At 28.0% G+C, this 13,215-nt stretch overlaps 1 protein-coding gene across 4 annotated transcripts in view; it reads left to right on the top strand.

Annotated features, from left to right (window-relative positions):
- Positions 1–13,215, top strand: part of LOC107455980 (cell adhesion molecule Dscam1) — a 456,371-nt gene that overhangs the window by 333,310 nt on the left and 109,846 nt on the right. The window lies entirely within an intron of this gene.

Genomic DNA, 13,215 nt, shown 5'->3' with positions numbered 1-13,215 from the left:
TTCCCACGCATGCTTGGTACTCATTTATCGACCCACTGAAGGGATGAAACTAGTTTTCAAGTATGCGAATAAAAATTTTTACAAGCCTTGATATATTTTTTTCGGAAGTTCAGGTTTGTGATGTGATGCAATTATGAACCATTCAAATTCTTGATCCATAATTCGAGTGAATGCGAACCATATTAAAGCAATTAAGTTTCAATACTCACATACACAAAATGAAATATCCCAAAAATTCGTAAATCTAATTTATGCAACCAACTTTTGACTTCGCATAATCGTAATGAAATTCAGCAAAATTAGTAGAATTGTCCATTAACTTTGAGAAAAAAGCTCAGTGCCTGTAATTGTAACGAACTACTGCAAAATTCCATTTGTCATTCTCCAGACTACGTATACAAAGGTTCCTGCTTAGAACCCAGCAGGTGCTAACAAAAATCTCTCTCACATTCAGTATACAACAGTAACTCCTGCAATGACTAAGCATCTTTCTCACGCCTTGACAGATGGTAGCACTATCCTATTTTGCCAAGTTCAGCAATCTCCCTTGATTTATCCATATTGCCTTATACAATTTCAAGGCCCGAGCCATAAAGGTTTATGAGTATACGTTCATTTATAGTCAGTGGCCATATATTTAACACGAAAAAAATTGCAGGAGGATTATTTTTATGGTCATATTAGCCTAATGAATATAAATTTAATTTTACTGTCAGTGACTGGAAAACTTTTTGCCGGTAACTGACTGTAACCTAGTCATGAAAGTTTTAGATTCTGTGTGAGTAATTTTTTTTCTCCATGTGACTGACGAATAAGGCTACTTAAAATATGAAATAGTCAAACCAATTAACATAGCCTAACTGATTTATTATACACTGAAGAGCCAAAAAAATGGTATACCTGCCTAATATCGTGTAGGGCCCCAGCGAGCACGCAGAAGTGTCGCAACACGACGTGGCATAGATTCGATCAATGTGGGAAGTAGTGCTAGAGATAATTGACACCATGAATCCTGCAGGGCTATTCATAAACCAGTGGGAGTAAGAGGGGGTGAGGATATCTTCTGAACATCACGTTGCAAGGCATCCAAGATGTGTTCAATAATGTTCATGTCTGGGAATTTTGGTGAAAAGCGGAAGTGTCTAAATTCGGAAGAGTGCCGCTGGCCACCAACGATATTAGGCCCTACACGATATTAGGCAGGTATACCAGTTTTTTTGGGCTCTTCAGTGCATCTGTTAGATGTTCTGATCTGCTAAATAGTACAATACCAGTTACAGGGAAAATCACTGCTTTCTATGTATATTTTTCAAGATCAAAACTAGTCAAGAGTATAGAAATTTAGATCATAATTTGCACCATGAAACAAAATAAAAAATAGAGCACACATAAGTAATTTTTTAAATAATTTCATTTCAAACCTTAAAAGTCATAACTTTATAGATTATTCGAAATATTCAAAATATTTTAAGATTTATAGAGATGATTTTTCCTCCAAAAATCCAATCGAGATATCATTTTCAATTTATGCAAAAAATAATGTTGTTCAATCCCCAGTGGGGAGAAAAAATTCTTTCAAAATGCGGAAGTCATTAGGAACACCCTACTTTCAATATAATATCCACCTCAAATGTTTTTTTTATTATTTTTAAATCCAACATAGAAATCATGATTTACCTCTGCAATTTCGATGAAAGTTTGCATTCCAAACAAAAATGTTTGACAGTATGCTATTCGTATGTAGTTGATCTCGATAAATCTATTGATATAGAACATCATTCTTGGATTTATTTTTCACCTGATATCATCTGCCAAGCAGTACTACGATTGGGAGAAAAACACTTCTAGTTTGACATAAAATCAATTCCTGATATAATATATCTGAATGTTGTAAAAAACTTTCCAATCCAGATCTCTGCAAATTGGAGTGGAAAAAATGAGTTTACGTCATTTTTCATCCCTAGATCATTGGTTTTGTCACGTGTTATAAATAGTATGCGTTGGGAAGTTTCTGCATACTTTGAACGAGAAATCTCCTTTATAATATTTTTAGTAGGGACGAAAGAAGTTAGATTTTAAATTAAAAAAAGAAAAAAAAAGTATAAATCCTCAAAAGTAAAGGATACCCATGCCAGTTTTGATAAAATATGTTTAGCATATTTTCACAAAAATAAAGTAGCTAATATTTGGGTATATTTAAGATTTAGTTTTAGATCTAAATTTGACGTTTCGATAATTTGAATTAGAAGTTCTTATAAAATAGCTTTAAAACGAATTTATTAAAAATGGAGCATTCTATTTTTAGCTAAAACCCATTTTACTTATAAATGTTTTTTTGTTTACGTTATATCTAATAAAAGCTACATTATAATGCGTTATTTCAAAATCTTGCTTTATTATATAATGTTAGCTGTTATACTCTCATTATGCTACATAATTATAGTGCGTAATTGCATTCTATGATACAGAACTGATTATTTATTTACCACAGTTTCATTTGCCTTTACAAGCATTGGCGTTATTTGTACTTGTCGTAAGCTCTTATGTACTAAAGTTTATTTCAAACTATTAACGTTTTAGTGCTTACTGCAATCTCATTTCAAAAATTTTTATTTAGGTTAAAATGCTTAATTTTTCGCTGTTTAAAATCTTTATGGTTTAAAAAATTAAAAAGAGATAACCGACAATTAAAACAATATAATAAGTTGCATTATAACTTGTATTGGTTTAATTTGCTAAGTTGAGTTATTTTATTAAATAAGGCATAGTTACTGAGATGTCTATTGTACAGTTAATGTAACTTCACATATTTAAAAATACAGTCTTTTTTTCTACCCTTAACTGAGATTAAACATTATAAAAGATAATTTGATACTATAAAAAATTTTCGAATCTATTATGTGTAATTTACTATTTAATATACTAAGATAAAATGTTGTACAATATTATTTATTAGATGTTTTATTTTACTAATAACCGGTACTAAACAGTCAACAAAATTCTGAGTCTACGATTATCAATGTTTAAGTCCATGGCCTTGTCATTTTTATCCCAGTTCAGAAGACAAGGCAACTCGCGAATCAAGAGATAGGATAAACTAGCATTCGTAGAGGACTTTTTTATGAAACTAATTAGCATATGCATTAGATGGACAGGTAAATCACGAAAACCTTCCATGACTATCCTGGCTACAAGAAAGATAATAATCCATTCACAAAAAGATCCGATCGACAGAAAGATAATAACCCATGATCCATCTACCAATGAGGATATTTTACCACGAAGGGATGTTTTTTATTTTATAACCGATGTTGAACAGCCGACCCAATTTTGAGCTGACAACTATCAATATTTAACTCCGTGGCCTTGTAATGTTGAATACAATCCAGAAGGCAAGGGAACTCCTGCATCAAGTATTAGGACAAACTAGCTTTGATGGAACCAACCCGTATAAGAGTTAAATGGGAGGAAAACCACGGAAACTTGCAGTGATAAACCAACACCTCCTAGAAATAGGAAGGCCTCAGCACGGATCAATTTAGTAGTCCGATGTGACGAAGTTAACTGCGCAGTAGATGAAAAATAAGAAAGATGTCATTACGTTCGGGGTACTAAGCTGCGCAGTGGTTGAAAATACGAAATATGTCATTACGTTTGGACTACTAAAGGATATTTATGGTAGCCCGTGCTGAGGCCTGCTTTTTTCTAGGAGGTGTTGGATAAACCCGACGACAAGGGGATTATATCAATTATTCGTGAACCTCTACAAAAATACTACGTTAGCACTGCGGTCGGTATGAGCTGGGTGCAGAATTCGTATCAACTAGCCACGGCTGGTATTCGAACATGGGTCACGTTCATGTGAAGCATGATCTCCTGAACCATCGCTGCTCTACCCCTAAAGATTAAAAGCATTTAAATGAAAATGCGTGGAAATAAATCTACTTTACTTTCGCTTCAAATAAAATCCATATTTTTGCTTAAAATACGAACGCCGAATGTTGCAAAACACGAAAATAACGCGCATAAATATAGGATTTTAAAATTAAAGCTTCTATTTTGATTATAATTTTTTGTGTAGATTTAGCTCATTTTAAATTTAAAAGAAATTTAATTTACTTCAAGTATTTGCTGATTAAAGTAATAGGAAATTTAGATACAGTGTTTGATATTGAAGCAGATATTTTTTCTCAAAACAGATGAAGGAAGGATAATAAATGTCATACAATTTGATTTTAAAAGTGTATACTGAAAGCAGTTTTAAAACACCATTTTCAAAATTAAATTCACAAAGAAAAAAAAATCACTTTATAATAATTGGAAGAAAAAAAAAGTCAAACAGATCTGCCTATAAGATAATATTTTATTATAAAAAGCAATATAAGATATCTAAAAGTTTGTACAATTATAATTTTATGGAATTTTTTTAAATCTCACCCTTTTTTTGATATTTCAAATTTAATGAATTCTATTTTATTATCTCAATACTTCCTAAAAATAAACGTATAAAAATCTCTATCTTTTTCATAGTTCCGCAAATACAGTTGATTAATTAAAATTTATCGATAATAATATTCTTAAAACAGTTTTTTTTTCTTTATGAAATTATTTTTTCTATATTTATATTTCCATGTGAATAATATTGTTGAAAAAAAAACAAATCTATAATTAATGGAATTTTTGCATTGATATAATTATGAGGCGTGTAATTCATAAAAAGAAGAGAATTATTACGCATTTAATTGTTTAAATTAATTGCGGTAGAAATTTATCCACAATGTACAAAAGATCCATTTTTTCAATATTGGGGACTAAACTAAATTATGCTATATTATATAAAAAAAATGTAAAAAACAAATATTTTGGTTACGTTAATCTATTATAAAAAAAATAATTCTTTAAAATCTAAAAGCATGCATTTAAAAATTTATGAAAATTTTAATTCCGAAATTATGATATAGAAATATAAAAGAATCTGATAACGAGACTTTAGTTTAAATTTTATATGTTTCACCGAAAAGTCTACTATGCTGTCAATAACACATTAAAAAAATATGGTCTTAACTACCCAAATATGGTAAATCTTATCGTATCTGTGGCTCTATGGGGACACCAAGAAGCTTAGTAATTTTTAACGAAGCACTTTGTCAATGTTATTCGTAAATTAAAAAATAAAATATGGTCTTACAAACTGTGATAAAATTTTATGAATGTGGTAAAATTTGCTAATTTCATCTTGATACCTTAGAGCATGGAAAAAAAGGTATGTATTCGGTTAAATTGCTGTTTTTTATACTAAATATGTGATATTAAAAACGATAATTTTAAAACTAGAATTTCCTGTAAACTATTACTTTATGGATGGAAAAAGTAGCAAATGAATGCACACCAAATATCGTATTTTTTGTTTTATTAACCAGGATTGTAGTATTTTTACTGGAACAATCAGAACAGTGTTATTACCTTACGGTAAGGTAATTTTATATGGAATATATTTTTATAAGTAAATTAAACTAATTATTATATTTTTCTTCGCATATTGATTAGAATATGACTATATTCAAATTGTACAAAGTTAAAGAAAAAGAAGAAAATATTGTTTTGGTTACTATCATTGCTAGATTTAATGTATCTAATAAACTTTTCGCTCAAACTTAGTACATTTTTTCCTCATTTATATGAGTTGAATTTGGATCAGCAACTATAAGGGAATTTGGCAAAATATTTTGAATGGACTAGAGTTGAATTTGAATCAGCAAGAAATATTTTTCATTCCTGGTAATTGATCCGTAATATTTATTCTGATGTAGAATTTATAATCTTTCACTTAATCAATAAAGCCTAGATTAGTTTTTTATTTATTTTCCACAAAGAATATGCTAAAAAGACTAAAACCAAAGTAATACAATAACAAACTACATAATTTCTTTCTGAAAATTAAAATGTTTAATTATATTTCCATATTAACGAAATAAATGCTGTTCTAAAAATGAATTAAATGCTTTTTAAATTAAAACATGAATTATACACTTTTCTGCCACAAAAAGAAACAAAACAAAACAACAGAACAATGGAAAAAATAAAAAAGAATCGGAATGATATAATACGAGAATAGTGAAATTAAATATGTCAATGATTACCGTTGATGTTTTAAGTTGGATTTAATTTTACAATGGAGTAGTATACTTTTATTTACATTCAATTTTCACAAATACATTTTAAAACTTAATTATACATGAACTCATTACAAATCTTCATCACAAACATTTCCGACAATACTTTATAAATTGAACATGATTAAATGTAATTGCATTGTCTTATTAAATAGCGAAACATTGTGAAAATGAAAATAACAGACGAAGAAAATTTTTTTCTTTTCCTATATAATGAATAATCAATAATTTCAAAGTAAATAAGTAATATCATAGGGCACTCTAACTCCATATATAATGTTAAATAGTTACTTTATTTTACTATAATTCTCAGAAATAGATAATAATATTGCATTCTCTACTTGGCGAGTATCCATTATGTTGCTTCTGTGTCGCAAATAAATGATTGTTCTAATTGGCTGTAGCCAGAAACTTGTTGACTTATTTTCTGATGGGTCGAAAATGACAAGTCAAGATAAATATTTTCTTAGAAACTTGTAACTTGGCTTATGTAAGTAATAAAAACAAGAAAAGAGGGGAAACTATTAATTATTATCGTTATTGAAGATAATAGAAATATGATTATGGTTCGCAAAGATCACTTTTTTCTGTAATTTACTTTGTACAAACATGATTATAATAAACTGAAATTCAATTATACAAGAATTTGTTTTCAGCTTAGGCAGAAATTAATAATGTATAATAATAGAAATTAATTGCTCAATTTGATCTAATCATGTTAAATAAAAAAATAATTGTAAATTTATAAAATTACAGGGAGAAGTCACCTTTTTAATTCGCAAAGGAGTGATTTCCTCAAAGCAAAAAGTTTAATTTGCTGCTTTTAGGGTTTTTTAGAACTGGCTAAATTTAAACATCGACATAATAGTAGAGAACAGTGTAATGTAAGCATTTTGCTTTTTGAGTAAATGCGGATAACAAGAATATTGCCCAAAGCTCTTAAAAAATGCCCTGAAAAATTAAAAAAATAATTTTATTCTGCAATCTATCTATCTATCTGTCTATCTATCTATCTATCTGTCTATCTATCTATCTATATATATATATTATATGTACGAAGCATATAGAAAGTAACCGAAGAAAATTAATAGGTTTTATTTACTGCGCATAAGATGCAAGTACATAGAACTCATAAATTAAGTTAAAAATAAAAGGAAAACATGAAAAAAATTAAAAGCTAATGAAGAAGAAGAAGAAGAAAAGATTAAAATCAATTTATGTATATATATATATATATATATATATATATATATATATATATATATATATATATATATATATATATATATATATATATATATATATATATATATATATATATATATATATATATATATATATATATACATATATATATATATATATATACATATATATATACATATATATATATATACATATATATATATATATATACATATATATATATATATATATATATATATATATATATATATATATATATATATATATATATATATATATATATATATATATATATATATATATATATATATATATATATATATATATATATATATATATATATATATATATATATATATATATATATATATATATATATATATATATATATATACAGGGAGCAATACCGGTGTTCATCTGCGTTTAAGGGTATAAAAGCAAATTATAAGGAAATCGGTTGTTTACTTTGCTTAAGTTTCATTTCTCAGAAATAGATAATAATACGTCATTCTCTGATAGGCAGTTGTCCATTATTCTTCCTCTGCGTCCCAAATAAATGAGCGTTCTAATTGGCTGTAGCCCGCCACTTTGACACTTGCTGACTTATTAGTTGATGGGTTGAGAATGACAAGACAAGATAAATATTTTCCTCCATGATCTATGTATGTAGTAATAACAAGAAATGATGAGCATCAATTAATTATTATTATTCAGGATATTAGAAGCAAGTTAGGGATTCATAATGAACAAATTCACTATCTTTTTTGAAGTGTTTTACACAATCATGAATGTAACAACTAAACTTCATTTTACATAGATAGAATTTTTGAGCACAATAGAAAGTGAAAAGAAATATTTCAGATGTATTCTAATTCTATTTTGTTTGTGAGTTACGAAGAAGGAAAAACACAAAAAACCATCAAAGCTCTTTTACCAAGAAATCACAAAACTCACAGTTTTAGTAGGAAAGTTTTAGTTTAACAGTACAGAAAGTTTTAGTCTAAAATTACATAATCTAACTTATTAGAAAAATTTTTCAACAATTTCAAAACGGATACATGTCTTAAAATGTCGCCAATTTAATGAGAATTTTCCACATAGATGATGATCTTTAAAATCAATGGAAATGTATCAATTTTTGCATATTTTTATGAGTTTAAATAATGCACTGTTTGAGTATATTTTCAAATATTAAAAATTAATGAGTAATCTTTATTTTTAAACATATTTTTATTTATATTTTATGCGTGCATTCAGGAAATTAAGAGTAGTATTTCTTTTTTAATATTTTAAAATTTGGCAGCGGAATCTTTTTCAAAAATCCTTCGATTTACATCCAAATTGAAATTTCATGCCATTTATATTGCAAAAAGCAATCAGTAAAAAAGCGTTCGTTAAAGATGGGAAAAACATAAATTTACAGCCGTATACAATTATAATAATGCAACAGATGTTACAAAATAATAACAAAACAAGGACTTCAAAATAATATTTGTTATAAAAATATAATAATATTAGTTGCAAAGTGTGATATCATATGATGGGAAAGTCTTCAAAGCCTGCCCTTAAAGCTGAAAAAAATAAACAAATAAAATATTAACTATAGTAAATTTTAACGATAATCTATTCCCTTTTTTTATTTTGTTAAAATGAATACAATTTTTTTATGAACTGAAAACGAACCATGAATTAGATTTTAAATTTCCTAAAAAATACATTTCCTCTAAAAGGTTGAAAAAAGCCGTTATACGTCTTTCTTTACAAAAATAAATATGTTATATCTATATGTCATGCTAGAGGATAATATACTCATTATATTGAGTTTGTCCTTTTGAGAAAATAGATATATTTAGAGTTAAATTAGCAATAAAAAACCTAAAAGATAAGATAAATATAACTAGATCTATTTTTTTTTCGATTTTGAACACCATCTTCTTTCAAAGCACTGCAGCCTGTCACAAGCCAAGGTAGTCCCAAAAAGTCTTGCCATCTGCTTTTATCCGCAATAGCTCTCTCAGCAAAATCATGTTTGATACTTATCGTTGTTTATTATTACTCTCCGTTCGATATTTGCTGTAAGACAAAATCTTAACTATGTTTCATGATAAGAATTTATGATGTTTAGTAAATATCGATGACTCAGAATTTTTCCATCAGCTTAATCTGAACGGGATCAAAAACTTAAAAAGTGAATCACTCAAGTTTTTTTAATACTTATAGGGAATTTTTTGAATATATTACTTAAGAAAAATTTTTTATTTTAAAATTGTATCTTTTCGAATTATATTTATGGGAAATTTTATAAGAAATTTTTGCTCCAGTTTATATTTTATTTTTTATCTCCATGAAACAGAAGCGCAACGAAATTAACCATTTACCGTAACTTATGAAATTTAACTGAATGAAATACAATTTTTTTCTTAAAAAGAAAGGATGAATTGAAATAAAAAAACTGATCACGGTGGAAACTTTAGATTTCTGAACACAAAACCTGAGTCAGTTAACTAGTGTCGTCTCTCCAAACCGTAAATTGGGAAATTTAACAATACTACAACTAAGCACCGAATAGATTTTCCGATATTGATTATGAGATTATTATATATTTATAAGATTATTATTATGTAAGATTATTATAGATATTTTATAAAGATTATTTGGTTTTAAAGAAGATATTAAGGTCGTATTTTTTACACAAAACCAGAAATAAAGCGTTAAAAAAAACATAAGAAGAATTCTTGAAGAACATTTTCTAATATCTAATGTTATTAAATAAAATAAAAAATGGTTAAGAAAATTAAGATTTAGGGTTCTTTTTTGAAATGATAAACATTACTAATTTAAAAAATCATTTCTTTCAGAATTTATTCCTCATTTATTTCTTTTTCATAAAAATTAAACCGTAAAGAATATGATCAATTCTTCACTAATTTATGTAATTTAGTAATATAAATATCATATTTATCCCAAAAGAAACGAACGAAATATATTCAGCTTAAAAAACCGAAACAAAAAGAAAAAATGACACGTTGGAACATTCTTTAACTGTTAATAGAATTACCAAGAAACCAGAGTCGAAGCTTTTCAAAAATAGCAAAGACAAGAGAGAAATTTCCATTTAACGAAGTTTCTGACAAACTAACTTCTACACATCTAAGTTTCGTAATTTTATGGATAACATTTTCAGGCATGGAATTCTCAGGTTCGTTTTCAGATCTTCAAGATTTATTTTTCCAAACGATTCAAGACAATGATATTCAGGATACATTGGGAAATTAGTTTTTAAAATATTCTCGTCTCGTTTTAAAATATTCTCGTTTTTAAAATTTCTCAGGATTACCAATATTTTAGGATTTGTTAAAAATGTACGATATGTTAAAATTCTTATGATCTATTGATTAAAAAAGAGATTCCTTAGGGATAAGATTCCCAGGAAAATATTTAATTCCTTTAAAAAAAAATAAAAAGCTTAAAACGATAGATAAATATTTAAATCAATTAACATAAAAACGAAAACGAAAAGAATTACATTTTTGATTCTTGTTTCTGAAGTTATAAATATTAAAATCATTGAAATAAATTTCTCCAAAGTTTTTTATGTCTTTTATTCTTCCCACATAAATAAAATTGCAAAAAATTCTCGAATTCTTCATTTTTCTTATGTAACTTCACAAAATTTTACAGTTTTACAAAATTTATGAAACAAAATTTTTAAACATGGTGAAAAATTGCCATGCAGGATCATAAAGCTTTTTCACTGTTAAAAGAAAAGCAGGGTTGACGGTTTTTCATAGCAACAACGGCAAGACAGAAATTTCGACTCTACTAATGCACCGAACTCATTTTCGTAGGTCCATGGATAACATTCACAAGCATGAATTTCTGATATTCGATCTCAAATCTTAAAAGCTTTAAAAATGATGGAATATGGAAAACAAAGATATTTTAAATGAACCATGAAAATAATTTTTCTAATATTGTCACAGCGAGGCTAAAAAATACCAATTTTTCCTGATTTATTGAACTCTTATAAGTGTCGAAGTTTTTTGATCTTTTGCTTTTTTTACCATTTAGCTTGGGAAATTTATATTCCTTAAAAAATTAACCTTAAATTTAAAACCCGATAGCGATGTTTTAATATTATAACCAATTAAATGAAAACAAAATTCAGAAGAATTAGGTTTTAAATTCTAGTCTTTGGAATTGTAAGCTTATAAAAATTCAAAATCTTTTATTTCTCCCAAATGAAAGTGAAAGCGCGAAGAATATGATCAATTCTTCCTTTTAACTTATGTAACTGTACAAAATAAAATACATATTTATCTCAAACGAAAAGAACGAAAAATATTCAAATAAAAAAATTCAAAGCATAATGAAAAATTGCCATGCCGGATCACAAGACTCTTTCACTGTTAAAAGAAAAGCCGAGAAGCAGGAGTCGAAGCTTTTTCATAACAACAACGGCAAAGAAAGAAATTTCCACTTTACTAAGCACCGAACCGATTTTCGTAGCTCCATGGATAACATTCACAGGCATGGATTTCTGATATTCGGTCTCAAATCTTGAAGGCTTTTTTTCCTCCCAAGACAGAAAGGAATAACGGTTATTGAAAATATGGTCTTGGTAAGATTTTGAGGAATGGGGAGGAGGGAATGTTCTTGGTGTGTTGCATACCATGTATGCTTACACAAGACTGGATATTTTGCTTCATTTCAATATCACGCTGATTCGCTTCACTGATTCGTAGAATGAGGGTTTTTTTCGTTCAGGAATTTTTACAATAGATTTTGCTTTTTCATGGTTTAAATGAAATGAAATATTAGAGTGTGCATTTGAGATAAATCATTAGCAGAATCATTTGACTATTTATCGTTCTAAATTAATATCCAAAATTTTTAAAAAGCATGTGCTTCATAAAAAAATTTTGTTTCTATATTTAGATCAGTACATAGTTTTTTTCCTTTGAATGCTTCGTGGTTTAGTATCGAATACTACGTTTCGAAACAGATTTATATATATATATATATATATATATATATATATATATATATATATATATATATATATATATATATATATACACCGAAGAGGCATTACATTATGACCACCCACTATCTATAAAAATGGGTTCGCCCAGGTTTTCATGGCTTCTCGCCCAGGAACAATGTTTTCATGGGGCACATTAGGACCCATAATCCTCATAGAGCAATCCCTGACGTCTGTAAGCTACTTGAACATAGTTGCAGACCAGGTTCACCCATTCATGGCAACAGTTTTTCTTGCGGAGGACGGTGTTTACCAACAGGATAATGCACCATGTCATAAGGGTCGAATTGTCATGGATTGGTTCGAGGAACATTCCGGCGGTTTTAAAGTCATGTCTTGGCCCCCAAATTCTTCTGACCTTAATCCAATAGAGCATTTGTGGTCCTACTTGGAAAACCAAATTCGTGCTGCCACGCTACCCCCTCGCAATGTGAGGGAATTGCAGGACCAGTTGGTGAGTGCTTGGTACCATATACCTCATACTACCTATCAGTACCTTGTGGTATCAATGCCACGGCGGGTGCTAGCAGTTTTGAGGGCTAAAGTTGGTCCTACATGTTATTAGCAGGGTGGTCATAGTGTAATGGCTCTTCGGTGTACATATTATCTCTGTGACACAAAATACTATTTCGTTGAAAATTTAAATTTTAAAAGTGAAAAGTTCAAATTCTTGAATTTTTAAAAAACTATTAACTTTGTTTTATGAATTTTATAATTTCTTAGGATATCATTTTTGTTTTAAGTTTGTTGCTTATTTTAAAGTGTACGTTTTAATTTTTGTAAAATAAAGTT

Source organism: Parasteatoda tepidariorum, chromosome 10, assembly GCF_982258835.1.
Source record: "Parasteatoda tepidariorum strain Cologne lab strain chromosome 10, Ptep-v5.0, whole genome shotgun sequence".
In the NCBI taxonomy this organism is placed as follows: Eukaryota; Metazoa; Arthropoda; class Arachnida; order Araneae; family Theridiidae; genus Parasteatoda; species Parasteatoda tepidariorum.
Note: the sequence above shows the minus strand (reverse complement) of the source record. Positions and strands in the feature narration are given on the sequence as shown.